Source organism: Heteronotia binoei, chromosome 21 (genome assembly GCF_032191835.1).
Source record: "Heteronotia binoei isolate CCM8104 ecotype False Entrance Well chromosome 21, APGP_CSIRO_Hbin_v1, whole genome shotgun sequence".
NCBI classification, from domain to species: domain Eukaryota; kingdom Metazoa; phylum Chordata; class Lepidosauria; order Squamata; family Gekkonidae; genus Heteronotia; species Heteronotia binoei.
In genome coordinates, this window is record NC_083243.1 from 180,256,005 (window position 1) to 180,281,093 (window position 25,089).

The window sequence follows — 25,089 nt, forward strand, 5'->3', positions numbered from 1 at the left end:
TTGGCTCTAGGAGAACAGAGTGTTCTGCTAATATCCTGTTTGAAAGCCATGTATATGAACGAACTTTGTGTGTTGATGCCACACAATTGCCTAGACTTCGTTCTGTGCCTTGCCAAAGTCCTTGGACATAGAAATGAACATTGACTGCTTCCTACCACGTTCACCGGGAATTACTCCCAGTTAGACATCCTTATTATTGCCCTCTTATTACGGTCTGAGGTTCTGTTTTGCTTTTAGTTGGTTGATGAAATAGCAAGTGTCTTGATTTTGTGGGACCGGTGGCTTCCAGTTTGGAAACAAAAGGTGGACTGCGCAGTTTCTCCCAGATAGTATTTCAAATTTATTATAAAGCTTTCAAATGTCATGCCATTTCTCGTGCTGGAAATATTGTGAGTCATGAAAAAACGAGAGCTTTGTTGTTGTTTTTTTAAATGCAGTGTGATGTAACTGATTGGGTAATTTCTGACGCTCAGCAATGACGGCAAGAACACCATCTCAAATACTGAGAAAAAGCGCAAGCTCCCTAATCAAAGATCTCTGTCTCTGAACACTGTTTCACTGGGTGGCTCTGAAACAAATGTTTAAGGCATGCAGGTCAAAGCAAAGTAAAGAAATAAACAGCTGGGGCACTAGAAACAGTGAGATGAAACCGCTTCCCCAGGAAATGTATTTAGAAAGCATGCCCACATCATGATTCTTAATATACAAAAATAATGAGCCATTGATGTCGTACAACTAAGGTTCTGAAACTTTCATTGCTGGCATCGGGACAGTCAGATGATCTGGATTGTGTCTAATGGGAGTTTCTCATGCATAGTTCCTGTTTGTGTGACTTCTATGTGATTTCATTTTGACTGCTGAGCGGGAAAGATTCCCATTGGGCTGTATGAGTATGGCTGTGCACACTTATCTCTTTGAAATTAATGGCGCTTAATGGTGCATTCCTTCAACTTTGTTGTTTTGCGGCAATTGCTTTTTGCGTGGGTTGTCTCCCATTTGCGAGTGATTAAGACAACTTTAGCAGCATTGCAAAGGAGAATGATGATAATGATGTTGTGATGTACTGCTTATATAGAGCGTTTAATTCTGTAAAGGTGGGGGTAGCTCCCTGGTCTTGGAAAAAGGGGTCTTAGGTTTGCCTATGGGCTGGCCTTGGGTGTCATTATCTTGGAGCCTCTCAATAAGAACCCCACTGCAAATTATTTTAAGGGAAGTGTAACCCTGCATGCCTTACCATACCTGATTAAGAAACTGACCAACTTGAGGATTTTAGAGCCCTTTCTACTCTGAAAGAATTATAAATGTAACAGGAATGCGAATGTTAAAAAACGCAATGCAACGGTTGAAAAGAGGAGGAACAAGCATCCTTGTGCTGAGGCTGTCTGTTTTGGAATTGTACACAGATGGTCACCCTCTGTTTAAAGGTATGGTAGCACGGTCTGGTGTCCGCTCTGAGGTTAGATCTCTGAGAGCAGCAATGGTTTAAATAAGAGGGCGTCCTGCCCACTTATTTGAAATTCCCAGCGAACACAGCCGGTCTTGCTTTTGAGACAATGTACACCACTTCCTTCCAATGCTGTCGCTCTGCTCATTTCATGCAACTCCAGTACTCTTTTCTACAGCTGGGTTGTGAAGCAATGTGAAGCTAATTCATGCAATCTGCACTCTGCCACATCTCTCTTGGAGGACTTGAAGCAAAAGATGGGGAGCAAAAGTACCATTGCTGCCACTTTCTTACTCTGTACTGGACCGTATCTTCTGACTTTCACTTCTGGAGAACGTTTGGACGGTTCTGGCTTACAGCATGCAGCAGGTACGGGTGAATGTGTGACTGAGGCGGCCCTTAAATCTCATTCAGTAGTGGAAAACAAAGTGAACGTGAAACATGACTCAGGGAGACATGATAGAAGTTTATGAAATTATGCATGGGGTGGAGAGAGTCGATAAAGAGGACTTTGTCTCCCTCTCCCAAAATACTAGGACTTGAGGGCATCTAGTGAAGCTGATGGGCGGTAGATTCACAAGGGAAAAAGGGAAAACTTCTTCACACGGCAAGTAATTACAATATGGAATGCGCTGCCAGAGGATATAGTGATAGGCACAGACAGCTTTAAAATGGATTAGACAGCTTCATGGTCTAAAGGGAACTTCCACATTCCGAGGCACTAAGCCTCTGGATCCCAGAGCCAGGAGGCAACGTCAGGGGAAGGCCTCAGCCTCTATACCCTGTTGTTGGCCCTCCAGAGGAACTGGCTGGCCAATATGTAAGTCAGGGTGCTGGACGAGATGACCCACTGGTCTGATCCAGCAGGTCTTTTCTTATGTTCTTAACGGTCTGGAGAGGAATGCAGCTTGCGTTAATCAGCTTTACATAGGCTCACAACTGAGCCGTAGAGATGCACTAAACTATATTTGCCCATCCTAATATATGGGATAAAAGACTGTCTTTGCCACAAAGGGTCCATGCGGATATTTAAAAGGGACAATGAGCAGTAATTCTCTCTTTAAAAATCAACCTGTGGAATGCAAATCCAATTCAGAAGGGGGAAAGCACTGTCTCGAAAGCAAGCCGTGCTGTGTTCACTGGGAATTTCTCAAATAAGTGGGCAGCATATCCTCTTTAGTTATACCCCAGCCACAGTAGGCCAGCTTACATGTTACAATGAAAGCAAGTATATCTTGCATGTATGTTTGCAAGAAAGATAATAATAATAATAATAATAATAATAATAATAATAATAATAAATTTTATTTATATCCCACCCTCCCCACCTCGGCAGGCTCAGGGCGGCTAACAACATTTTATAAAAACATACAATAGTAGATAAAAACCTTTAGATTTAACAATATAAAACATTAAAACATTAAACTTAATAACATTAAAACCAATCCAATAAGTACAGTTATTCAGCGGTATAGGTCTTCAAACCGCATTGGCGGATCTTTAATTACCGATCTTCTTAGCAGTCCAAGTGTGCAAGCTTAAAAAGGGCGGTCTTGCAGGCCCTGCGGAACTGATCAAGGTTCCGCAGGGCCCGCACCTCCTCGGGGAGTCGGTTCCATAGGGGAGGGGCCGCGATTGAAAATGCCCGTGCTCTAGTATTCTGGTATTTAATCTCCTTCGGCCCAGGGATGGTCATTAGGTTTTTCCCGGCTGACCTCAGTGCTCTCTGGGGTTCATATGGGGAAAGACGGTCCCTCAGGTAGGCAGGTCCTCGGCCATATAAGGTTTTAAAGGTAATGACCAACACTTTGTACTGGACCCGGTATATAATTGGCAGCCAGTGCAGTCCACGTAGCCCCGGCCGTATATGTTCCCATTTCGGGAGTCCCAACAACAGCCTGGCCGCCGCGTTCTGCACTAGCTGCAGCCTCCAAGTCTGGCACAGAGGTAGCCCCAAGTAGAGGGCGTTACAGTAGTCTAGTCTTGAGGTGACCGTTGTGTGGATCACTGTTGCGAGGTCCCGGTGTTCAAGGAAAGGGGCCAACTGCCTTGCCCGCTTCAGATGGAAGAATGCTGACTTGGCGGTGGCTGCTATCTGGGCCTCCAGTAAAACACCCAGGCTCTTTACCTGGTGCGCTGCTTGAAAGCAGCGCACCATCGAAGGCCGGGAGAGCTATTTCCCTTCCCAGAGCGCCGCGACCCACGCAAAGGACCTCTGTCTTCGCTGGGTTCAGCTTCAGCCCACTCAGCCTGAGCCATGTCGCAACAGCCTGTAAGGCCCGGTCGAGATTCCCTGGAGCGGGGTCGGGCCAGCCGTCCATTAGTAGATAGAGCTGGGTGTCATCTGCATATTGATGGCAACCCAGCCCAAACCGCCGGCAATCTGGGCAAGATCCAGCGAGTGTTCATTTTACAATTGAAAGTAGGGACCAACACCTGGATAAGAAGAAGAAGATATTGGATTTCTATCCCGCCCTCCACTCCAAAGAGTCTCAGAGCGGCTCACAATCTCCTTTACCTTCCTCCCCCACAACAGACACCCTGTGGGGTGGGTGGGGCTGGAGAGGGCTCTCCCAGCAGCTGCCCTTTCAAGGACAACCTCTGCCAGAGCTATGGCTGACCCAAGGCCATTCCAGCAGGTGCAAGTGGAGGAGTGGGGAATCAAACCCGTTTCTCCCAGATAAGAGTCCGCACACTTAACCACTACACCAAACTGTGGGGTTCAGGTGTACAGGCACTGAATGGGACACGAGAATTACTCAACACCAAAATCCAGAAAAATAAAGTGTTCGTGTCACATAAAACCAGCCTTGCACAGACGACATACCTTGTGGTGACGGAGAGCGGGCCCAAGCATGGCGGCCCTGTCCACATGACTGATGAGTTGCAAAAATGTGGAGGGTGAGCCCATGCATATGCCTCCTCTCCATGATGAATTGGGCTACTTCCTGTCAAGCATGCGGGTTCAATGACGAGTCGAGGTTGATACAAAGACTACGTTTAGTGATAGACCGATACTGTGGCTGAAGCCGATCCTTAAGAAGAATGAAACTGTTACATTGATACAATACTTTTGAGGACTACTTCAAAAGAATTCCAAGGGAGGGGGAACGGACGGGATGAGAGCATTCACACAGACAGTGTCAAAACTATTCACATTCCCAGGGTGCTATCTGGTTCCGACCTTGCCATGCACAGATGGCGGATCCTCCCTTCAGAGGTTCCCTGGGAAGGCACTGATTATTTAGTTCCCTTCTCACCGTTTCTAACTAACAACCATAAAGTAAGGTAATAAACATGAGAGAATAACAAACTCACAGATCTGGGTCCTCTGTGACATTCTCCAAACCAGGCCCGAGCAGGACCTTACAACCATCAATTATCAATCAGATTTAGACATGCTTGACACTTTCCAAACACTGATGACCTTGGGGAGGGAGCATGCGCACAGAGATTTCCTCCATGTTTGCACCTTGCAGACTACTCAGAGATCACACAGAAAGAGGCAGGGCCAGCACCCTGCATGGTGTGTCAATGCACAGATGGGATTGATTGTGCATGCGTTCACTGCAATTTGTGGAGAGGATCAAGATGGGTAGCCATGTTTTTCAAGGATCTTGGGATACGAATTCCAGAAAGTAGCAGAGACTTTTTTTTATTGGGATTACAAATGGAAAAATCTTCAAAAGAAGATAGAACTTTGATCTGGTACTTGCTTTCAGCGGCTAGGACATTGTCTGCGTAGTTATGGAAGCAAGAAAGAATACCAGAAAAATGGGATTGGATTGTAAAAGTTATAACATGGAGTGAGATGGACAAACTAACAAGAATCTTAAGAGACTATGATTTGGAAGTGTATGAAAAGGAGTGGAAAAAGTTTAGATGCTATGTAGAAGAAGAATGGAATATAAAAGGATTTTGGACAATTTTTAATAACCATCAAGTAATAGAAAAAAATAGAATATGAATATAGGTTCTTATGGTTTAAGGGTACCTTTAAATGTTAGTATTTTAAGTGTATGACTTCGGCGGGAGTCAAGTAACGGGGGGAGGGGGGATTAGAAAATAGCATATGGGATAGATAAAAAGAAGGTATTAATGGATATGGTTACCATACGTTATCAATAAAATTGTGTTTAAGAATAAGAATAAGATGGGTAGCCATGTCAGTCAGTCTGCAGCAGTACTGGCATTCACCTGCTCTTGTCATTTGCCTGCTAATGTCATTCATCATCTGAAACCACTCCACTTTCCGATAATTAGGACAGATGGACTCACATTCTAGCTGTATCTGAAGAAGTGAGCAGCGACTAATGAAAGCTCATGCCCTGTCACAAATTTTGTTAGTCGAAGGTGCTACTCAACACTTGGTCTTTTCTGCTTATGGACAGGACCGTCCTAAGTATTTTGTCTTAAACTGGAATGTTACTGATATGAACAATACTTCCAGGAGTATGAGCAGACTCCAACCCTGGACCGCAAATGTAGCATTTATAGAAAAAAGATTTCACTCTTCAGCCCTAACTTGTGTAGTTAGCCTTTATTTATTAGGGCAGTTCTATAAACGTTGAATGTAAAGAGTGGTTCATGCAGATTTTTATGAGATTACTTATACCTTCTAGACAAAGGAATCCTTAAAGTTATACGTGAAATGGCTCAGAAGGCACAGCAGCTTCTCCTCCTCTTACAACGGTGGGGAACTCAGCACAAACTATCCATCCCAGAAAAGTAAACTTTATTGTCTTCGGAATGGAAGGAGCAAGTACCATTTTATGGTCTCCAGTGGTGCCTCTAAAGCAATGGGATGAGACAGCTGGAGTGTGTCTTACTGTCTAATAAGTACTGCAGGAAAAGATCCACCATCTAGCAAGGGGCAGTGAATACTTGTGCAGCATCCAGAAGGTAAAGGATTTGGTACAGAGATTTGTGAAGGGAAATGGAAACGGAGGCAATCCTATGTCGTGGGAAGGAACTTGTACTTAGAAAAGCTTCAGAGATTTGGTGCCAGTCTCACAGTTTCAGCAAACTCCTGGAAGCATTGTTCACTGGGGATGGAAAATATAGACTTGTTATGGAAGCTTCAAGGTGGAGGATTCTCTAACAAGAGTTGGGGGTCTGAGTTTTGCTGGAGCAAGGAGGAGTATTGATCAAGTGAACTGGGCAACAGGAAACAGAGGTTACAATGACAGTAATGTTATCACATCGGCACTGGCTCCTGAAAGTCCAAGGAAAGGTGGTGTTATATAGCAGAGATCCAGTTTCAGATCTCCCCTCAGCCATGATTCTCCCAAGTGACGGCAGGCGGTCACCAGTTGCCTGCCTAACCTGCCACCCAGAGTTCTCTGGGGAGCATAAAGAGAGCAAGAAAAACCCTAAATTCTGCTGAAGTGAGATGTGAACAATAATAAAAAAAAAGAATTGGGGCTTGATTGAGTCTCATTTCTCTGCTAAGCCTATGTTATTTCAATTTCTATAGTACTTAGCCTCTATGGATAAAACTTTGCTTGTTTTCCAGGAGGCTTTAGGACACTTCAGGTGATGTGACCTTCTTGGTACAGATAGTGCTATACATATATTTTGTCTTCTATGACTTTTGCATTTTGGAATGTTTGTATGCTATCAAATGCTAAATGGATAGGGTATCAAAGTCTTGCTTCCTGTTTTAGTTAATCCTGACTCTCTGAGTCACCCTAGCTTAACCCAGCTTTCTCAGATTCACATGATTCTGAAAGACAAAGGATTGAGCTCTGTTGTATATATCACTGTATGTCAGATGCCTGTCAAAGAAATGATTGACAGTTACGTTGGCTCCTATGGATGGGAAAAGGTACTTAAGGTGTAAATGTATTCTTGTTCTTGGTTGTTCTCGCCAACAGCCCATTTTCTCCGGGTCGTGGTGAGAACATCAAGGATATCCTTTACAAAATTACTGTGCACAAGGCTTAAGTATTAGAATTTGATTATGGACGTATGATTCTTATGTGTTTTAATGAATTTACATTTGGGATTGAAGTTAAATAAATAAGAGGTTTTTGTAGAACAACTATCGCTCTTTCTTGATGCAATTGGGCAGCTTCTCTCCCTCCCCAAATGAACTCAATGGAAATGGCATAGCATTAAAGGGTTCTTGCATCCCTCATTTCCCCAACAAAGAAGGCACATACATCCATAGCATTACTTTTGTAATCCTGCAGATAGCAAGCCAAGTAGAATCCAAAAAACAAATCCCATGAAATGCCTTTTATTAAGACCAACCCAAAATAACCCCCAAACGGTGGGAAAGCATTGTCAGGCTGGATTATTTATTTCTTTGTTACTTTAGACTTTCATCCCGCCTTCTTCACAAGCGGACTCAGGGTGGCGAACGATCGATTCGGCTATCTACAATTACAATTTAAAAAACGATAAAATGCAAGGTACCAGCGGTGAAAAGTTTGCTTCCAAAGCATCTTAAGGTCTTTTGTGATCATGCTGTGTAGAATGCCAAGCAGGCTGGCCTAGATAAAACGGTGCACAGATACAAAAACCTGAAAAGCAGGACCTGAAACAGTTCCCCACCACCACCTTTTCCTTTCTTGCCTTTTGCTTTTGTCTTATATCTGGGCAGATGAAGAATTATGGAGAACATGAAAACTTGAACACTGCTTTGTGTTAAGTTTATAGAGCCTAATAAAATATATTTACATGGCTTTTGTGTTTTAGATTATATTTTCAACCAGCATGGCTACCTGCAACCATGATAGTTGCTGAATTAGGGTTCTTCCCCCCCCCCCCAAGTTATCAGCCTCTTTGGCTTCCCAGTCCTGTAGAGTAAGACCGTTTTCGCACACAGCTAACTTCGCAGTCACAATCCTGTTCCCTCCGCAGCGTCCGGTCGGATTTCCCACCATCTGCGCCGGAGTTACAGGAAGTGCCGTGGCTTTTGCGTAGCAAACGTAAACCGCTAAAACCCAGTTTACGTTTGCTACGCAGAAGCTGTGGCACTTCCTGTAACTCTGGCGCAGATGGTAGGAAATCCGACCGGATGCTGTGGAGGGAACAGGATTGTGACTGCCAGGTAAGCTGTGTGCGAAAACGGTATAAGTTAAGCTGCATTCACACAGCGATCATTCAGTACTGTCACTCATTGCCACTACAAATGCAGGGGTACTTGCAGAGGAAATGGAACATCTGTTCATAGGTATTCACCATCCTCAGTATCCGATCTTACCCACTCTTCACACATACTACTTGAGGGCTTTTTAGCAGCTTTTAAAAAAAAATCAGTAGCTGTATTGCTATAACATTATGATACTATAGAAGAGTAATCAATACTAGTGTTTTTAAAGCTGGCACCCTTCCTCCGCCCAACCCCCCCCAAGCCCTGTACATTGGTAGGAGGAGTTAAAATGGCACACACAAATCAATACTGAGGGGAAATGGTACATTGGTAGGAGAAGTTAAAATGGCACACACAAATCAATACTGAGGGGAAATGGTACATTGGTAGAAGAAGTTAAAATGGCACACACAAATCAATACTGAGGGGAAATGGTACATTGGTAGGAGAAGTTAAAATGGCACACACAAATCAATACTGAGGGGAAATGGTACATTGGTAGGAGAAGTTAAAATGGCACACACAAATCAATACTGAGAGGAAATGGTACATTGGTAGGAGAAGTTAAAATGGCACACACAAATAAATACTGAGGGGAAATGGTACATTGGTAGGAGAAGTTAAAATGGCACACACAAATAAATACTGAGGGGAAATGGTACATTGGTAGGAGAAGTTAAAATGGCACACACAAATAAATACTGAGGGGAAATGGTACATTGGTAGGAGAAGTTAAAATGGCACACACAAATCAATACTGAGGGGAAATGGTACATTGGTAGGAGAAGTTAAAATGGCACACACAAATAAATACTGAGGGGAAATGGTACATTGGTAGGAGAAGTTAAAATGGCACACACAAATCAATACTGAGGGGAAATGGTACATTGGTAGGAGAAGTTAAAATGGCACACACAAATAAATACTGGGGAAATGGTACCAATGTGGACAGGAAGGTCTCAAAGTCCACACCTTCCAACTCACATGGCAGTGACTATGAACTTACTGTAAAAAACTAAACCATCCCACTCTAAAAAATCTTACTCTAAAAAATCATACTAAAGCAGGTCTGGGAAAGATCGTAATGAAGGATGGGGGAAACCCAGGAAGTGGATGACAGTATGACAATGTCATGTGTATGCTTGAGCAGGGGGAGATCCCATTTTGGGAGACAAGGTGGAACAGAACATCCGTGTGGAAGCAGCCTTCCAGAGCAATGTCAGTGCAGTTCACAGTATGGAAAGCAACTTGACCTTCCCCAGAAATGTAATATACTGTCCACTTTGGCTAACATATCTTTGTACAAGACTCCGTGGGTCTACTAGGGCCAAAATACTGTACAAGTTGCTGCATGAAGGCAGAGCTGTGACATGCAGGATTGGGGCAGGGGGCTTCAAGGGAAGCCGCTATTGCCCTGGAATCAGATCCAGATGTTCTACTCTAGTTCCTTCACATGATCTCCATACAGAAGCAGAGTGCTGATTGGCAAGATCAGGCAGTTAGGCAAAGGATGGCTGCTGGGATACAGTACTTGGTAATTGTTTTTTAATTGGATGGCTTCAGCCAAATGTCTTGAGATTTAAAAAAAAAAATCCTCTTCTTTAAAACTGTGCCTCTCAAAAAAAACCCCAACAAGGTAAACTTTGAGCGTTTTCCCAAATAGCTTACCTCGGAGCGACGTCCCTCTTCACCGCGCAGCGTCTGAGCGGATTTCGCACCAACTGCTCCGCAGAACCAGGAAGAGCCGTGGCTTTTGTGTTGCAGATGTAAACCGCTAAAACCAGTTTACATCTGCGACGCAAAAGCCACGGCTCTTCCTGGTTCTGCAGAACAGTTGGTGCGAAATCCGCGCAAACGCTGCGTGGTGAAGAGGGACGTCGCTCCGAGGACGTCGCTCCGAGGTAAGCTATGTGGGAAAACGCCCTTTGTGAAATTTTAGTTCCTTTTTTATTTAGTTTCATTTATTTAGTTTCATTTTGGCCCGGTTTACACAGCGTGTTGAGTCCGTGTTAAACTGACCCGGTTCTGTTCCGAATATATTTGTTCCGGATATTATTGATCAGACTGCCATACTGCAATTCGAATCACTCCGCGGTGAAACTGTCTTCTGCCGTCCACACGACGGCACCATGCAGTTCTTTTTTCCCCTCCACTATTATGCACATGTGTGCATTATGCGCACGCACGTACATGCACATACATGCATTGTGTGCATGTGTGCACATGCACATAGGTTAAAACATTATGATTATGCAGTTATGCGCATATCACTAAATAGTAAAAAAAATGGTGACTGTAAACTGGATTTCTGAGGTTCCTTTTGCTCTGGGACAGTCTTCCGACATCTGGAAGTTGGTAAATATCACAACAGAACTATCCAGACGGAGAAAACTACGAGAACTCAAAAAACACCGCAAAGGAGCAGGTAACAAAATAATCTGGTTCCGAGAAGGATTGGGGGGGGGGGCTACTATGAGTTAATACCAGGAGGCAGATGTTGCTGCCTGATCAGCCACTTTAAATCCAGAAGGAAATAGCAGCAACATCTGGTTATACTGTGCTTCTGAACAGGGCCTTTATTTGTTTTAATATGTTTAGAGAACCACCCTTTTTGAGCTGTAAGCAATTATTTCCATCACAGGTCTTATATTGTTCATTTTATTGATTATCTTCCTGTACCAGTCCAGAAAACATGGAATCTATGCGCTTGTGTATATTTGTGTGTGTGTGTGTGTAAGAGACAGAGATTGTAAGGAGAGTTAAGGGGTAACTTTCTGCTTTAGAGAGCACTGGAGCTTTAAGACAGCTGAATATTTGCCTTTTAAGACCCTACATCTCTGTACTTTCAAGCATAAGGACAGTTGTTGACCATCTGTCCTTTCATCAATGAAAAACTCAGAGTTCTGCAGAGTCTTTAGCAGGAAACAGTCTTTAGCAGGTTGCTTTCTTCCTTTTTCAATAACAAGAGAAATGCCCAACTATTTGCAATGCAGTTAGCATAGTTGCTGTTCCACTCATTTTGACCCTTTGTTCTAAAGAGTATCATACTGAGGCTATAATCCAAAACACAATTACTAGATAATGTCCCATTGATGTCAGTAAAATTTACTTCTGAGTATACATCTTTAGGATTACACTGGCAGCCAGTTAAATAAAGCATACAACGACCCAGAACAAGCGGTTTGACAGCACACTTCTACTAGTTTAAAGACTAGCTGGTTCAGGAAATGGTAATCTCTTGCTGTTCATGGATCATGTTACTGGGATATTTGGTTAATATAGCAGAGCTTTGCCCAGTCACAGAAGTGTGATACTGTGTACAGTAAATAAATCTCCCAAGAAGTATATTACAAAAAGACAAAAATTTATTCGAGCAGCTGTAGAAAAGAGCAAGAGTCCACTAGTACCTTAAAGACGAACAAAATTTGTGGCATAGTATGAGCTTACCTGAGTCACTGCCCGCTTCTTCGGGAAGCTCATACCTTGCCACAAATTTTGTTAGTCTTTGAAATACTACTGGACTCTTGTTCTTTTCTACTGCTACAGACAGACTAACACAGCTAGCCATCTTATGAACATACATATGAACATATGAGGCTGCCTTATACTGAATCAGACCCTTGGTCCATCAAAGTCAGTATTGCCTTCTCAGATTGGCAGCGGCTCTCCAGAGTCTCAAGCTGAGATTTTTCATGCCTACTTGCCTGGACCCTTTTTGGAGATGCCAGGGATTGAACCTGGGACCTTCTGCTTCCCAAGCAGATGCTCTACCACTGAGCCACTGTCCCTCCCCTTCTCTCCAGGGTCTCCAGCTGAAGTTTTTCATGCCTATTTGCCTGGACCCTTTTCAGTTGGAGATGCCGGGGATTGAACCTGGGACCTTCTGCTTCCCAAGCAGATGCTCTACCACTGAGCCATCGTCCCTCCCAATAAATCTTGATTCAAGTAGATTCCATTTGCATTCAACTTGTAGTGGAAAGGTGAGAGAGAAGCCTAATCGAAAGGGAACTTTCCCTATCACAAATGGCCAGCGAATTCAGCATCGTGTGTATGGGAGTATGAGGCCATTCTTTCCGCAGGAGAACCCTGCAGAGACATGTGACTCCATGAAAAGCTATATAGAGAATGGGAAGAACAAAGGATGCACAGAGAGAGGAGGGGTCAGAGGGCAGCTTCCAGATTAAGATAAAGATAATAATAATAATAATAATAATAACAATAATAATAAAATTTATTTATATCCCGCCCTCCCCGCCGAAGCAGGCTCAGGGCGGCTAACAGGATATGGTATGTACCATGATTATTATACAAGTCAATTATAAAATACAGTTAATAAATACATTTAAAAAACAGTTACATAATTTTTTTTAAAACTACAATAAATTAAAGGTGCTACATTCAGTAAAGTATATTCAGATGGCTAGAAGTTGCTATCAGTGTTCCTTATAGGCTTGTTGAAAGAGGGTGGTTTTGCAAGCCTTGCGGAACTGGTTAAAGTCCGGTAGGGCTCACACAAAGAGAGAGAGGCATCCCCTCCAAGGAGGTTGCACCTATACGCACAAGGAGTGATGTAGCACCCCACAATGTCCAGGCATGGTGAGTTGCTCACTCATAGGATTTTAAAACTTTTTTTTCTTTAAAGAATGCAGCCACTGAAGCTGTGATGTACAGGTCGAGACAGGAACGGAGGAGTAGGCAGTCAGACAGACAGAGATGCTTTTAAGCGTTCCCTTTTATACTATAGTCAGTTCAAATGCGGTGAAGAGGCGAGGTGGCAGTGATCATAGCTCTTTATTAGGTAGAGCATCGTATAGGGCTGCTCTCTAAGACTGAAGAGCTGGGCCCACGGGGCCAACTACGTACAACTCAGGGTTCCCGCACAAGCACGTTATTGGATCATTCGAACCAGCAGAGGCCCGTGATTGGAGCAGGGCAGCAGGGATTTGGATCCTGCTGCCCATTGTTGCTGAGTCCTTCAGCTCAGTCCTTCTGGCTCCAATGAGCCTGGCGGGAACTCCCATATAAGTCTGGGCCTCATACACAACACCTTTCAAGCTATTTCCCTGCTGACCCCAACCCCCTTTTAAGGAGCAATCCTAAGCAGATCTACTCAGAATAAGTCCTATTTTATTCAGTGGGGCTTATTTTCAGGAAAGTATTCGTAGAATGTCAAGCTTACCACATCTTTCGTTGTCGTTTTCAGCAGAGGTAAGGCCAGCTGGGGGTGTGCGGCAATTTTTTGTAGAAACAGACGACTGGGAAAAAAATAATAATTTAAAACTATGACCAATTTCGCGCTAGACTTTTAATCCTTGTTTAGCCCTGCTCCAAGCTGACATTCTACACTAAAATCAGAGTCATAGAGTTGGTTTCTTTGATTCTCTGATTCTAGTGTAGAATGTCAGTTTGGGGACAGAGTTAAACCAGGATTAAAGGTCCAGTGCGAAATTGGTCTATCGTTCACTATACTGGTCTACCCTTCTGCACGTGAAAAAAAAAACACCACTAAAAAGGATCACACATAACACTATTCTGTGGAACCAATACGGCCATTAACATTTTGCTTGTGCGTGTTCGTATCACAATCTGAAAATGTCCAATATTTCCTTGGAAGGAAGACAGGTTATCTAACTCATCCACACACGTACATGTGACCAGCCACTTCGTAACACATGGCTCCGTATAGCAACAGTATGCAGGACCAACAATATGAGGTTTCTCTGCTCTGTTACTTCCTGGAAGAGAGAGGGTGATGCTTGGTCAGAAAACACCCAGGCACCAATGGTGCATAGTATTCACATAGCTGCTTGCAGTGACAATTAACCCTATGTATAGGGGAGGGCAGTCTCTCTCTCTCTCTCGGCTTGACTTCACGAACGAAGATTTAAGAAAGGTGCAGTAGTCCACGTCTGCTGCAGGCTTGCTGGTGGCTGACAAGACCAATGCGGGACAGGCAGGTCCGGCCACAGCGGCTGCAGGGAAAAGTCTGATTTGGGGTTGGTGCTGTAGCAGTACGATTCTTCCTCAATCTCCTTTTGTCCTCAAGACCAGCTATGTGTGTGTTCTCAAAGGAAGAGACAGCCTGGTGGATGGTGTGCCTCCATGCTTTGCGATCTGAGGCTAGGTCAGACCACTGGTGATGGTTGATGCGACAGGTGCCAAGGGATTTCTTGAAGGAGTCCTTGTACCTCTTCTTTGGTGCCCCTCTATTTCGATGGCCGGTGGAAAGTTCGCCATACAGAGCAATCTTGGAAAGGCGGTGGTTTTCCATCCTAGAAATATGCCCTGCCCAGCGCAGCTGCGTCTTCAACAGCAGTGCCTCGATGCTTGTAACCTCCGCCCTCTTGAGGACTTCAGTGTTGGTCACAAAGTCACTCCAGTGGATGTTGAGGATGGTGCGAAGGCAGCGCTGATGAAAGCGCTCAAGGAGTCGCAGGTGATGACGGTATAAAACCCACGATTTGGAGCCGTAGATGAGGGTTGTCATCACAACCGCTTTGTAAACATTGTAAACAGGGGAGGGCAGTCTACAAATCGAATAAATAGCATTCAGAAAATTGCTTGCCACAAGGATACCAGTTCAAATGGCAGCCCTGGGATGGTTTTCCCACCATTCAGCTGTACCATGATACAACCATCATCGTGGTAATTGCATGCTAAGCGTTCTCACCTTCTTGCAGTTATGCACCATGGCAGGCAACTGACAACACGATAGCATTGGCTCACATGCCAGGATACGGCAGCAGCCAGTATACAAATTTGCCATAGAAACGCTGCTTCCTGCAGCACCCACATAGTAAGAGTAAAATGGACACCAGCTCTCATTTCCTAGTACATTTCAGATTGGGCAGAAAAGGATGCTTCCCATTGACTTCAAGCCAGAAAGGATTCTGCCAGGTTCTGCAGTTTGTCCATGCTGGCAGTGGTTCAGAATTTTTAAAACAGTTTGGCACTTTCTTCCTCAGGATCCTTGCAGAAAGTTGCTGCGCCTGCACAACATTTAGCACTAGGACCTCATAGACTCTCTCTAGCTGACAGAGCGTATCAGAACCAGGGGTTCGGAATTGTTCCCTGATCTCATTAGAAGATTTGCAGAGTTCCATCTTCTCCCCCTCCCTGGTGTTTAATATCTCTAGAAATCTGCTGGGTTTGGGAGTGCAGTGTCATCAACTTGCTAATGACACCCGACTCTATTTTTCATTAGTGGCAGACCCATGAGCAGCTGTCTCGGTTTTTAAGCAACGCTTGGCATTTATTGGTCGGGTGGAGGAAAGCAAACAAGCTGAAACTGAATCCGGATAAGGTGGAAGTGATGAGGACAGCCAATGCTCACTTTCCAGATGTGACTAGTAAAGCATATTGTGCAGAGCGGCAATCGGGCCCATGTTGTTTATCAGCGTATAAGTAACACCGGTTAACTGAAGGTACATTTTACCATCTCTATTTGATTTGGTTGCTGCAGCCGTATCAGGAGAAGGAAGAGATATGCTTGTGTGGGGCTTAGGAGGGGCTATCCTTGAAGAGTGTTTAGAAACTTCACCTGATGCAGAATATGGGGTGGGACGGTGGCTCAGTGGTAGAGCATCTGCTTGGGAAGCAGAAGGTCCCAGGTTCAATCCCCGGTATCTCCAAAAAAAGGTCCAGGCAAATAGGTGTGAAAAACCTCAGCTTAAGACCCTGGAGAGCCATGAATGGGGCTGTGGCTCAGTGGTAGAGTGTCATGCCTGCCCCTGCTGACTCAGAGCAGGTGCCTGCTTCTGACCCCGCCCCTGCTGTGCAGATGCCTTCAGCAACAGAGGACGTAAGTCCTGAAGGAGCCAGCCAGCAGCAGGGGCCACCTGAAACCAATCTGGCCACACCAGGTACTAGCTCATCTCCCCCAGACTCACCAACACCTGGGGCCCGCCTGCGCGAGAGGAGACGCCTGGAATTCAGGAACAGGCGTAGAGAGGCGCGCATGCGGGCTAGAAGAGATCTGAGCCCGGAGTTCTAACGAGCCAATTAGCCAGCAGTATATCTGGGATCCTGGCCTCAGGCCAAACTGTGCTGGCAACAAGCGAACACCCTTGGATGTGTCTGCGTCTCGCACCCCTTGCTTCGGAAAGAACCTGTGCATTCCTGACCCGGCCTGACCCATAGACTGGTATTCTGGACTCTGGCTTTGCTTATCGGACTGGCTTAGGTATCGTTTGATCTCGGCTTTGCTTCCCGGCTTCTGACTCTCGGCTCTGTTTCCCGGCTTCTGACTTTCGGCTCGGCTCCCCGGCTCCTGACTCTCGGCTTCCCTGACCAAGCTTCCGTCTCACCCTCCAGCCTGCCTGTTTACGTTATCAATCAACTGGACTGTTTTACGACCACTCCCTGTGCTTCGCCTGGGCTGTCTGCGAGAGGTCCTGGCTCGTTGCCAGGACGATAGCAGCCGCAGCTTCGTGTCAGAGACTCGGGCCGTGACAGCTTGCCAGCACCCAAAACTCACCAGGCACGCTCATGACGGACCAAGCGGCAGGAGGCATGGACCCCTTGCCGGGGCTCCTAGACCAGGTGCAGCAATTAACCCAAGCGGTGATTACTCTGCAGCAGCAGACTGCGTCCAATGCCGTGGCCTTGGCTGCCGCCGCCGCTCCCCGCTCTCGCTGCCCGGTGAGCATTCCTGAGAAATTCGCAGGAAACTTGGAAGAGTTCCCTGCCTTCCTCGCCCAGTGTGAACTATACATGGAGATAAGGCAGGGCGACTTCCCTACAGACAAAACAAAAGTCTGTTTTATCCTGAGCCTGCTTAAAGGGCCAGCGGCCAAGTGGGCCACTCCTCTGCTGCTAGAGCCCTCGCCGCTGCTAGCAGACTACACACGGTTCAAGGCACACTTCCAGGCCGCCTATGCCAACCCTGTGCGTGCTGAGACAGCTAATCGCAAGATACGGGCTCTGCACCAAGGCCAGAACTCTGTGTCTCAGTATACCACAGAGTTCCAGCTGCTGGCTCAAGACCTGGCCTGGAATGAAGCTGCCTTGGTGGACCAGTACACTGAAGGCCTCTCCGATGCCGTCCTGGACGAACTGGCACGCACCGACCGCCCAGCCGCCCTCCAGGACCTGATCCTGCTGTGTCTACGCATTGATGGGCGACTGCAAGGTCGGCGCCAGAGGCAGAAGAGGGGCACTACTCCAACAAGGCCCCCCCCGGCGGCTCCCGTTCCAGGTACCCCAGCTTTACCGCCGGCTGTAGAACCCATGCAGCTGGGCGGCGCCCGCCCTCGCCTGACCCCTGAGGAGAAGAACCGACGGCGCACCCACAACCTGTGCCTGTATTGTGGAGGGGACGGGCATTTTGCAAGCTCCTGCCCGGCCAAATCAAAGCGCACCCCGAGCTCCGCTGCCTCGGTAAAAGGCCAGCCCCAGGTCTAGCCGGATCTCCTGGCCTGGGGCACTCCTTGAGGTCCTCTAGCTCCGTCCATCCACCACCCACCCCGTTCCTGGTCCCGATCCGCCTGCAGCTTCCCGACGACCGGTGGATCTTCGTCCATGCCATGTTGGACTCAGGGGCTGCCTGCTGCTACATGGACAGCCACTTTGCCAAGGAGCATGGCGTCCCCGTTCGGGAAAAGGGAACTCCTACACTGGTCGAGGCAGTGGATGGTCGTCTGCTGCGCTCGGGGCCGGTCCGCCACGAAACTCTACCACTCGTTTTGTGGGTCCAACAGCGCCAAGGGAAGCAGACCTTCGATTTGGCCCGCATGCCACGCTTCCCTGTTATCTTGGGCCTGTCCTGGCTGCAAGCCCACAACCCCCATGTGGACTGGGTGCAACGTGAACTGAGCTTTTCGAGTACCCTCGCACCCTGTTCCCCGCTACCACCCGACTCGACTCAGGTGCCGCCTGTCAACCAACCCGGTTCCCCACGCACCACCAGCCTCCTGGGGGCCGCCACCACACTCCCAACTCCCTACCAGGAGTTCGCGGACGTCTTCAATGAGAAGGAAGCAGACCAGCTTCCCCCACATCGGCCCTACGATTGCGCCATCGACCTGGTGCCCGGCGCTCCGCTACCCGCGGGCCGCCTGTACCCCATGGCAGACCCGGAACTGGCTGCCCTCCGGGAGTACTTGGACAAGAACTTGGCCCGAGGGTTCATTAGACCCTCCACCTCGCCCCTGTCTTCACCTGTCCTGTTCGTTAAGAAGAAGACCGGGGACCTGCGACTCTGCAACGACTACCGGGCCCTCAATAAGATTACCATTCGGAACCGCTACCCGCTCCCACTGATCCCTGAGCTCCTCGACCGCGTCAAAGGGGCCACGATCTACACCAAGCTCGACCTTCGCGGGGCCTACAACTTGGTTCGTATCAAAGCCGGGGATGAGTGGAAGACCGCTTTTGGCACCAGGTATGGCCAATACGAACATCTGGTCATGCCCTTTGGGCTCACCAATGCCCCCGCCGTCTTCCAACATTTTATGAATGACGTTTTCCGTGACCTGCTAGACCGGTTCCTGATCATTTATTTAGATGACATTTTGGTCTACTCTGCATCCGAACAGGAGCACATCCACCACGTCCGCCAGGTGCTACAGCGACTCCGAGCCAATCGCCTGTATGCCAAGCTGGAGAAATGTGCTTTCCACCTCCAGTCCGTTGAGTTCCTGGGGCACATCATTTCCCCCCAGGGAACCCAGATGGATCCGCGGAAGGTCGACGCCATCCTTCAATGGCAGGCCCCTCGAAGTCGGAAGGACATCCAGCGCCTCCTGGGCTTCGCCAATTATTACAGGCAATTCATCGCGGGCTACGCCGACCTCACCAAGCCCTTGACCAGACTCCTCCGACCGAAGGAGCCCTTTCAGTGGACCCCCGAAGCCGACCGGGCCTTCCGCCAGCTCAAGCAGAGTTTTTCCTCCAGTCCCCTTCTGCGGTACCCTGACCCGAGCTTGCCCTTCATGGTGGAAGCGGACGCCTCCAATGTGGCCCTCGGAGCCGTGCTCTCCCAGCGGGACGAGCCTAGCCAGCCATGGCAGCCCTGCGCCTACTACTCCCGGCAGCTCTCGGCTGCCGAACGCAATTACACCATTTGGGAGAGAGAGCTCCTGGCTATCAAGGTGGCCTTTGAGGTCTGGCGCCACCACCTTGAGGGGGCCAGGCATCCGGTCCAAGTCTTCACCGACCATCGTAACCTGGAACATTTGCAGACCACCCGCCGGCTGAACCAGCGGCAGATCCGGTGGTCCCTGTTCTTCTCACGATTTGACTTTACCATCACCTACGTCCCGCACTCCCAGAACCAGAGAGCCGACGCTCTGTCCCGCCGGCCGGACTATAACACCTCTAGTGCCACCGAAGCCCCCAGGGCTAGTATTCTGCCACCCTCGGTCTTTGCCGCCACTCTGACCGCACCCGCCCTGGTGGCCGAGATACAGGCCAGCCAAGACACCGACCCGTGGGCGCAGAAACACCTGCAGGAACCGCAGCAAGACCCTGCCGGAGAACTATCCACCCGGGATGGGCTGCTCTACCATCGGGAGCAGTTGTACGTCCCTCCCGGGCCTCTCCGATCCCGCATCCTCCGGCTGGCCCACGATGCCCCCCCGGCTGGGCACTTCGGGCAGCACAAGACCGCCCATCTGTTGACCCGGGACTTCTGGTGGCCTCGCGTCCGAGCGGACGTTAGTCGCTACGTGGCTTCTTGCGAGGTCTGCCGCCGAGCCAAGAACGTACCGGCCAAGCCCTCCGGTCTCCTGCAACCCCTGCCGACTCCCGCCGGTCCCTGGGACGTGGTGTCCATGGACTTTATCGTAGACCTGCCACGATCCCAGGGCCACACCTGCATTTTCGTTGTGGTGGACCTGTTCACCAAAATGGCCCACTTCGTCCCCTGTGCCAGAGTACCATCCGGGCCGGAGACTGCCCAGCTGTACCTAAACCACGTCTTCCGCCTGCACGGGTTACCCACGCAGGTCATCTCGGATCGGGGCCCACAATTCACATCCCGCTTTTGGCAGGCCTTCCAGCACGGTTTGGGGACAGAACTACACCTGTCTTCCGCCTACCATCCCCAGACCGACGGGCAGACCGAGCGGACCAACGCCACCTTGGAGCAGTACTTGCGCTGCTATACCAGCTATCAGCAAGACAACTGGGCCACTCTGCTACCCCTGGCAGAGTTCGCGTATAACAACGCAGTCCACAGCTCTACGCGGACCACGCCGTTTGCCGCCAACTATGGACTGCACCCCCGATTCTTCCCTCCGCTCGGCCCCTCCGCCAACGTTCCCGCAGCCACCGACCGACTTGAGGAACTCCACGCGCTCCACGCCCTCCTGCGCACTCAGCTCCAGCGCGCCAAGGACGCTTACAAACTGGCCGCGGACCGACATCGCCAGGACGGAGCCCCCCTCAAGGTCGGAGATTCTGTCTGGCTCTCGACCCGGTACCTCCGGACTCCTGGCCGGTCCTCCAAGCTAACCGATCGGTTCATCGGGCCCTTCCCCATAGAGGCGCAAGTCAACCCCGTGGCATTCCGCCTACGCCTTCCGGCCCACCTCCGGATACACCCCGTATTCCACCGCTCCCTCCTCCAACCAGCGGCAGCGCCGGACCCAAACAGGGACGTTCCACCACCGCCTCCGCCACCGGTGCTGGTGGACGATGAGGAAGAGTTTGAAGTCCACCAGATCCTAGACTCCCGGCTGCACCGAGGTCAACTCCAGTACCTGGTGGACTGGGAAGGCTACCCTCCCGAGGATCGCTCCTGGGAACCGGCTGCCCACCTGCATACCCCTGACCTGCTCCGGCAGTTTCATGAGGCCTACCCAGATAAGCCAGGCGGCTTGGATGAGGGGGGGCCTGAGGGGGGGGATAGTGTCATGCCTGCCCCTGCTGACTCAGAGCAGGTGCCTGCTTCTGACCCCGCCCCTGCTGTGCAGATGCCTTCAGCAACAGAGGACGTAAGTCCTGAAGGAGCCAGCCAGCAGCAGGGGCCACCTGAAACCAATCTGGCCACACCAGGTACTAGCTCATCTCCCCCAGACTCACCAACACCTGGGGCCCGCCTGCGCGAGAGGAGACGCCTGGAATTCAGGAACAGGCGTAGAGAGGCGCGCATGCGGGCTAGAAGAGATCTGAGCCCGGAGTTCTAACGAGCCAATTAGCCAGCAGTATATCTGGGATCCTGGCCTCAGGCCAAACTGTGCTGGCAACAAGCGACACACCCTTGGATGTGTCTGCGTCTCGCACCCCTTGCTTCGGAAAGAACCTGTGCATTCCTGACCCGGCCTGACCCATAGACTGGTATTCTGGACTCTGGCTTTGCTTATCGGACTGGCTTAGGTATCGTTTGATCTCGGCTTTGCTTCCCGGCTTCTGACCTCTCGGCTCTGTTCCCGGCTTCTGACTTTCGGCTCGGCTCCCCGGCTCCTGACTCTCGGCTTCCCTGACCAAGCTTCCGTCTCACCCTCCAGCCTGCCTGTTTACGTTATCAATCAACTGGACTGTTTTACGACCACTCCCTGTGCTTCGCCTGGGCTGTCTGCGAGAGGTCCTGGCTCGTTGCCAGGACGATAGCAGCCGCAGCTTCGTGTCATAGACTCGGGCCGTGACATAGAGCATCTGCTTGGGAAACAGAAGGTCCCAGGTTCAATCCCTGGCATCTCCAAATAAAAAGGGTCCAGGCAAGTAGTGTGTGAAAAGCCTCAGCTTGAGACCCTGGGAGAGCCATGAATGGGTTGTGGCTCAGTGGTAGAGCATCTGCTTGGGAAGCAGAAGGTCCCAGGTTCAATCCCCGGCATCTCCAAAAAAAGGGTCCAGGCAAATAGGTGTGGAAAACCTCAGCTTGAGACCCTGGAGAGCCGCATGTCCAGTCTGAGTAGACCAATACTGACTTTGATGGACCCAGGGTCTGATTCAGTATAAGGCAGCTTCATATGCTCATATATGTTCATATAGGGCTGACCTCTTAGTAGAGTGGAGTAGGACAACATGTTTATATAACTCAGATTTTACAGTGCAATCCTAAGTAAAGTTATACTCTTCTAAATAAAGTCATATTCCTTCCAGTGGGGACTCAAAACAGTTGACATCATTCTTCTCACCTCCATTTTTATCCTCCCAACCACCCTGTGAGGTATGTTAGGCTGCGAGGTTATGACTGTCTCCAGGTCACCCAGCAAGCTTCCCATGGCACAAGTTGGAATTAGAATCTGGGGACTTCCAGATACTAGTCGGACATTCTTAACCATGACACCACACTGGCTGCCCTAATTTTTAAAATACTGATATTAGTTTTACATGGTATATCTGAGGATACTAGTATTTTATTGACAATATGTATTTTACTGCAAACCACTCTGATTTTGATGAGAAAACATTTTACTAGTAAGTTTCATTGGGCAGTAGCTTCTCTTCTGTCTTCTATGAATAATCTAGTTGTAAATAACCTGGAAATCATTTCAGAGTTCATGTAATGGACAGCAAAACCACAGCATTATTTCTACCATAAAAATAAGGAATGAACAGACTTCCAGATATTGTTCTAGCCATAGTTTCTTTCTTGTTGTGATAGGTGAGATAAATACATTGGTAAGATAGTGTTCCTTAGCGAAGTAGTCCGAAAGCTTCTGAAATCTCTGTATGACTATACCTAATGGGGCAGCACAATGAGGCAACCCACAAAACAAGGTGAAGGTCTAGATCTGTATATACTAGAGATGGGCACAACAGGAAAATGGTGATTTGTGTTGGTTCATGGTTCATTTAATTGCCTGAACCAGTGTTTTCAGTTTGGTTCACAGTTTGTTTGATTGCCCGAACTGTTTCTTGGTTCATTGGGTCATCCAGTTCCCAGTGAGCTCCAGGCATTTAAATGTTGTTGGAGTTTACTTTCCCTTGGGTACTGAAACTGACCAGCTCCTCCCTTCCCTTCCTTCCCTTTCCCTTCCCTTCCCTTCCCTTCCCTTCCTTCCCTTCCCTTCCTCCTTCCCTTACCATTCCCTCCCTCCCCCTCCCCCTCCCCCCTCCACCTTCCCCTCCCCTTTCCCCCTCCCTTCCCCTCCCTTCCCTTCCCTTCTTCTCTTCTCATTCTCATTCTCTTCTCTTCTCTTCTCTTCTCTTCTCTTCTCTTCTCTTCTCTTTTCTCTTCTCCTTCTCTTCTCCTTCTCTTCTCTTTCTCTTCTCATCCTTTCTCTTCTCTTTCTCTTCTCTTCTCTTCTCTTCTCTTCCTCTTCTCTTCTCTTCTTCTCTACTCTTCTCTCTCTCCTCTCCTCTCCTCTCCTCCTCCTCTCCTCTCCCCTCCCCTCCCCTCCCCTTCCCCTCCCCTCCCCTCCTCTCCTCTCCTCTCCTCTCCTCTTCCTCTTCTCTTCTCTTCTCTTCTCTTCTCTTCTCTTTCTCTCTCTTCTCTTCTCTTCTCTTCTCTTCCCTTCCCTTCCCTTCCCTTCCCTTCCCTTCCCTCCCTTCCCTTCCCTTCCCTTCCCTTCCTCAGTCAGCCCTCTACAGCAGCCTGCTGGGGAAGCAAAGGGGGGGGAGAGTGGGTCAGTTTGTGAAACTGACCTGCTCTACCCTTCCATTCCCTTCCCCAGCCCGCCTGCCACTGCAGACGGGCTGGGGAGACTAGACAGCAGTCGCATGGCTGGAGGAGGGAGGGGGAGGCATTTAAATGCCACCCCTCTCATCTCCAGCCAGCCTGCAGCAGCCCCATGGCTGGGGGAGGGAGAGGCATTTAAATACCACCCCTCCCTTCTCCAGCCCAGGATGTCTCCATTGTATCCTATGGGCCCACCAGATACAATGAAGAGATAGTGCCGCTACTGTGGGAGTGACTAGAGAGAAGGGGTTTAACGTTTAAAACTCTTCTCTGGAGACAAGTGGGACAATCTGTCTATTGTATCCTATGGGCCTAAAGGGTACAATGGAGAGATCTCTCCCCTTCTATCGTTCTCTTTCTCAGCCAGCCCCAGCCCTGGCAGGCCAGCTGGGGAAGCAAAAAAAAAAGATCCAGGAGAGGTCTCCCATGGGCTCAGCTGAGGCTCTGCTGGGCTGCCTGGTTGAAGCTGGACAGCCCAGCAGAGCCTTCAAAACAGCTGATCCTGAGGGAGAGGTCTCCCCACAGTCACAGCTGGGGCTCTGAGGGAAGAGAGCTTGAACTGCTTCCCTCCCTGAATTGTCTTCCCCAGGTGCTCTATGGTTCCAGGGCTCCTAGGGAAGCTGAGGCTTGGGGGGAAGGACGAAAACTTCCCGACCCTAATGAACCTCCATGGGAGGTTTGGGAAGTTCAGGAGGGTCCATGGGAGGCACTTGCTCCCAAAATGGTTCAAAACGAACCCACAAACCAGCCCAATTCATACACAAATCACAGTTTGTCATTTGATTCATGCCCATCTCTAGTACATACGGGACTCCCAACAAGCAAAAGGGTTAATTAAACACAGAGTTGAGGATATAAAGCGACAATCTAGTGCATCAAAACTTGGGGCGTTGCTAAAAAGTACTATTGAACTGGCAGCATATTTGGCTTCTGTGGAAGCAAATAGCTTTAGAAGGGTGTTTGCTCTGCCTAGGTGTTTCA

General features: G+C 48.6%; 1 protein-coding gene across 2 annotated transcripts in view; it reads left to right on the top strand.

The window, feature by feature from the left end:
- Positions 1 to 25,089, top strand: part of MARCHF4 (membrane associated ring-CH-type finger 4) — a 278,747-nt gene that overhangs the window by 1,153 nt on the left and 252,505 nt on the right. The gene's annotated exons all lie outside the window — the stretch shown is intronic.